The sequence below is a fragment of the Pelmatolapia mariae genome, linkage group LG10_11, assembly GCF_036321145.2.
Source record: "Pelmatolapia mariae isolate MD_Pm_ZW linkage group LG10_11, Pm_UMD_F_2, whole genome shotgun sequence".
Classification (NCBI taxonomy): domain Eukaryota; kingdom Metazoa; phylum Chordata; class Actinopteri; order Cichliformes; family Cichlidae; genus Pelmatolapia; species Pelmatolapia mariae.
Genome location: NC_086236.1, coordinates 61,559,288 through 61,565,287, shown reverse-complemented (window position 1 = coordinate 61,565,287; position 6,000 = coordinate 61,559,288). Strand labels below are relative to the sequence as shown.

At 39.6% G+C, this 6,000-nt stretch overlaps 1 pseudogene; it reads right to left on the bottom strand.

Moving 5' to 3' along the window:
* LOC134635494 (C-X-C chemokine receptor type 3-like) lies at positions 1-1,434 on the bottom strand (annotated as a pseudogene).
* Positions 1,435-6,000: the final 4,566 nt, after the last annotated feature.

Sequence of the window (6,000 nt, the reverse complement as noted above, 5' to 3'; positions counted from 1 at the left end):
TTAATAAGCTAACGGATTCTCTACAATCATCATCCGTTCCAGCTCTTCCTGCTGAACCTGACCGTGATCAGGCTGCTGTCTCTGGCCTACACCAAGATCTCAAAGTGAGCTTTCTGGTTCAGTTTTATTACATCTCAGCATGGTCAGTAAGTGTTGCCTGAAGTTTCCACACAGGCCGAGATACAGCAGAGGCCTCAGGCTGGCGTGAAGGCAGCCTATAGCAGAGGTGACCATAAGAAGGGTTTTTAGTGAACTTTCAGAACCTTCATGTGAATCGTTAGGAGGATCCTGAAGACTGTTCTGGAGAGTGTCCAAAACAAGTATGAAGTTGTACGGCATCCAACACAGACAGAATACGACCACCAGAGACAGGATGACGGTGACATTTCTCTGGATTGGGAGGCCATTACAGCTGCACTGCTGCCGTAGCATATGTGAGCAAAAGATCATCAACATGATTCCAGGTAGCACCAAGCCAAATATGTGGTGTAGCAGGCGAGACCACAACTGCCAGTCAGTTCCAGATTGAGGGTAGATATTAACACAAGTATTATCTTCTGTGTAATTATTTTTACCCACCAGGAAAATCCAGTCAGGTGCAGTGAGGAGGACAGAGATAAGCCAGACTAACAGGCAGCTGATATGAACTAACCAGCGCCTCCCGTGGGAATACAACTGGATGTCATGGATGACAGAGAGGTAGTTTTGAATACTGATGCAAAACAGCAGAAAGATCCCACAGTAGTAGTTGAGCTAGAATAAGATAGAGAAAACTTAGTGTAAGACACAAACCTCTAACATCTATAAAAATTACACTTGACTTCTTCCCTTTCACTTCTCTCCTACTCTAAACCTCTGTTTCTAATCTTGTTCTCTTCTTTGAAAATTTTAAATACTCAGTGGATGTCACTGTCATCCTGTTGAGTACAATGACTGTTCAGCTTTCTCATAGCTTCACTGAAAATGTCTTGTTTTCACTTTCAGTCTCTGTTTCACACAACATCTGGTTCTTATCTTGAAAACAACCCCAAACATCTGGCTGAAAGTCCCAAAGAACCAGTCACAAAGCTGAGTCATCTTTGCAGCCCAGAAGGGCAGCATTAACAGGAGGAGGATGTCCACAAAACTCAGGTGGAGAATAAAGGTGTCTGATAGGCTCCACAGTCTCCTTTTTTGAACCAGAACTGTCAGGAGAATAATATTTCCCAGGATTCCAACAAAAAACACTACGGCATACAGAGCAGGGACCCACACTCCCTCACTGCCTCTTTCCACAGGAACATTATCCACTGTACTGTTAAACACTGTAAACGCTATAGGGCTATTCACTGTATTCGCTGCATCATAATGATAATCATGAGTGTTGTTCTGGCCATATTCCAAATAATCATCGGACTTTAAGATTCCGTCAGTTTCCACATGCAGCTGTGCCATGTCCATATACTGTGGAGACAAAAACAGAACAGACAAAAATACATCAGTGTTAGGTTTAATGTATGTGTTGTAGGTTGCCATTTAAAAAGCTAGAATGCTTCTGTTTGCTCTCTATGTAACCCACGCATGTGAGTACGTGCACGACCTCGATAAGGGGAACAAGCAGCCTTGAGAAGAACAGATTCTACTCAATGAAGGAAGCCACCTGACTGGGACAAGACACCGACAGCATCCTGGGAGGGCTGCACTCCCATCATATAACCACACACATTGTATAACCATGCTTGCACAATACACTTTGTAACCATATATAGTAATTTCTCTTAGTTAATACAGCAACAAGCTTTATGAATATTCATGTGTGTAAACAATAAAAACAAAGTGCAGGGGGAAAGCAAGTTGAAGTGGGTTGGAGACAACTGCTTCCCTCTCGCAAGTGAAAACTTGAGCTCTTTATGACCTCGTTCCTGAGTGAGTTTCTGTTTATCCAGCAGTATCAGGGGTAAAACTCTGACAATCAGTGCCTCAGAAGCTGTATATCAGAAAGTTCTCTCAAATCTCCCCATAGGAAACCCCTAACATAGGCACACCCCACTCGCTGATTGGTAGCTTAAAGCCCCTCATGCACAAAAAGAGTTATAAACACTTTAACTTCTTCTCAAAATTGCCACTTCATTGCCAATTATTAATATTTGTTATTTGTCATTCATGTAATTCATTATTTTATGTCAGAAATTGCCATAGTGACACAAAATTCTGGAATTTCTAACAAGGTCCAAAACAGAAAGTGAAGCTTTACTTTATTTTAGTTTCAGCTGTCCATTGTGTTAGCCTTTGTTTTCTTTATGTAATATGCAGCTGTTTGGCAGCAGGACTAGAGCAGAGCATGGGAGACAGAAGTAAAACCAACCAAGAACTGAGGAAATCCGAGGGCTTAAAAACACATGAAATAAACAAGGAGAGAGGAATTAGCCTGGGAAAACACAGGAAATCTTAAATAAGACTACTCTTAACTAAGGACAAAGAAAAACAAACTCGAAACACTGGGTCAAAGACCAGGGACCATGGCACTTAATAAATGTTTTAGATAAAAATAATGCAGTTATTAAACACAAGATTAACCCGGTGTTTCCAAAACTTTCTGTTCATTATTACCCAGCTGTGTGTTTTTACATTTTAGCAATCAGTGTATGGTTTTTGGCAGTTAATCTTCCATTAAGCTTGACAGGGAGCCTCAAGCAAACGTAGAAACTTGCAACTCCCCTGTTATCCGAGGATGGCTGTAATGAATAGCATATAAATGGACATGAAGAGAAAAACATTAACATCCACGCATACAAAGTATGCTTGTATATTAGATAATCTGCAATAAGCACCGTTTATTTTGTTGTTTTCTGTACTTCCTGCATCAGTAGTTGAACGTGATAGGACAAAAATTATTTTGTCTATTTGGGGCTCACACCTGCATTTGTTGGCAGGTTATAATATTTCGCTTTTCTGATTTCTGGAAAGTGTTGTAATAGAAGTAAGATGACATGAGATGTTATTTTAGGTTGCCACATTTTTTAATACATTGATTTATGTTTTTGTGTGAAATGTTAAAATGCATAAACAATTCTGTTTGCAACATTACAGTACATCCACAGGGTTAACAGACCAAGGACTCTTGGGTGACTATTCACTGAAAAATGAATTGTTATCATCTTTGTGGTGAAAATAATGAAAATTTACCAAGAAAAGAAAACACAAGCATAAAAACCAAACCTTTGACAATATCTACAGACGAACATAATGAAAAACATAATTCAAAATCCATAGTCGAAATTGATGAAGTAAAAGAAAGGAGGGGTGGAGGCTGCAGAAGAATTTTTAATGTTCAAGTTTTATTGATTAATTGATCAGTAACGCAGTTGTAAATTTTTTTTTTAACAATCAGCAGTTAAAAACTTCATGTTTCAGGTGCTTTTACAGAGAATTCTGACTGACTGAAAGCAGTTCCTTGAGTAGGAATGCTATAAGCTTCCAGTTATGTGTCGAACCAGGTTAATTAAGTTGAGTTTGTTCCTGTTTAGACATCCAGGCTGCTTTTGAAAAAAACAAAAACAAAAACAGGTTTTCTTGGGGTTGTGGATCCCACACGAGGCTATAGCCTTGATTTTATAATACTTTGGAAGCACCCTCAGACAAGGATTTTACTTTCAATCTTAAAGACTAAATTCATTTTATAGATAAAATATTGTGCTATCCCCTCATCTTCCCACGAGTGTCTTAATGCTCAGAGGATGTTGCTATCATCCCACTGAGTACAATGACCCTGTTCTGCATGTTCAGCTAACGATCTGGATCCAACCGGAAATATTGGAGCACAGTCAAACTTAATCCAAGTCAAAAACAGATAATCAAAAAAAAAAGAAGCCTCCACACAGGCTCAATCTCTGAGACCTATGCCTTTATTGAGGAAAAAAGGTCCCATTAAACCACTTCAGTGTTGCTTCTTTCTAACAACCTGTACCTGGCAAATTAAGGGGCACAAAACTGACAAAGCACTACAATAAGAGCCGCTAACACTAGTGGGAGCTGTTGATATTGTAAAATTGTGAGATGGGGCGCAGGGTCATGACTGACAAACCTAAAACTGAAGCAGAATCCTGACTCCACTCAATCCCTTTTCAAGTGGGGTGCATGATGCTGTTTAAGTAAACCTAATTACATGAAGTTCACAGTCAAAGACCAATATAGGAGCTGAAGCAAAGGTAAACAGTGATAAATGGAATCATGTGCAAACATGTCAATGTAAATACAGCGTACAAGGCAAAAAACAGAGTTTGTACAATCCTAGTGAGTATCAAAGTGAGAAACAAACAAACAAGCAAGGAAAACATGGAAAGCAGAAGAAATGGTGAGTAAGCAGCTTCTTAAAAAACTATTTATACCCCCGTTACTCCGATATCCCTTAATAAAATCCGGTGCTACCAATTGCCTTCAGAAGTCACGTAATTAGTAAATAAGAGTCCACTTGTGTGAACTTTAATGTCAGATTAAGTACAGCTGCTCTTTGAAGCCCTCAGAGGTTTGTTAGAGATCACTGGTGAACAAACAGCATCGTGAAGATCAAGGAAAGCACCAGACAGGACAGTGATGAAGTTGTGGAAAAGTTTAAAACAGTTAGGTTATGGAAACATATCCCAAATTTTACTGAGTACTGTTTAATTAATCTGAAGAAGAGTGTGACACATCTCCAAACCTGCCGACACATGGTTGTCAACCTAATTTGGCAGCCAGGAGGGCGAAGAGAACAAGTCAAGAAGCATGGTGACTGTGGAGGAGCTGCAGAGATCCACCTGAGCAGTGGGAGAATCTGTCCACAGGACAATTATTCATGGCGGGAGCACTCTGTTCATGCACTCTACAAATCTGGCTTTTATGGAAGAGTGGCAAGAAAAAAGACACTGTAGAAAAGAGCGGAGGTCCACACAAAGATAGATGTCAGTGACATGGAAAGAGGACATGGACCTAACATACTAAAACAAGAAATCAAGAAATATAAATACCAAACTCAGAGTCAGCAGAAAACAACATAATCAGGAAGTCATTGGTACAGAATTTAATGTTACAGTTACAGAGATTTCTAACTGAAAGTGATCCTTTGAATAGGAATGCTACATGTCTCCATCTGTCTTATGTGGTCACCCAAGTGCATTAAGTTGGATTTGTTAATATGTAAACATCCAGACTGCTTTTGAAAATCACAGGATTTCCTGAGGATGTTGATCCTACCCATGGCTACACCCTTTTTCCTGGAAAACTTCTTAAAACAAACACCCTTAGGTTTTTCTTGCTACAAAATTCTTATAATTAATTTTTGTTTTAAAAACTCTTCACACACTCAGCATAGCCAAAGTGAACGCAAAGTACAGTAAAGCACACCACCGCTGGACTTTAGTGGGGATGTCTTCTCTGAAGTGATAAATCACGCTTCTCCACTTGGCAATCCAATGGATGTATTTGGCGGTTGCCAGGACAGTGGTACTTGTCTGACTGTGTTGTGCCAAGCGTAAAGTTAGGTAAAGGGGGGATTATGGTGTGGGACTGTTTTCAGGGCTCAGCCACTTAAGTCAAGTGAAAGGAAATCTTAATAATTCAGCATTCAAAGACATTTTGACAATTTCCTGCTCCCAACCTTCTGGGAATAGTTTGGAGATGGCCCCTTCCTGTTCCAACATGACTGCACACCAGTGGGCAAACTAAGGTCCACAAAGATGTAAATGAATTTGTTGTGGACTTTTTTTTCCTGATGTATAGGCTCTCTGTGGCGATCCGATACAGCTATGCATAAAATAATGCATTCATAGTTTTGTATGTAATTCCAATAATTATTTTAGTTTTGGGGGGAATGTGCAACTGTGCTTTGCAAAAAAACCCACTAAAGCATAAAAGAGCATTTTTATAATAATGCTTTTAGTTTTTTCCCAGAAATTAGAATAGTTTATCAGACAGGACAGGAGAGGTCAGCTCGGTTCGAGTGGAAACAAAGTTAGAGAGGCAAGGCTGAGATGGTTTGGACAT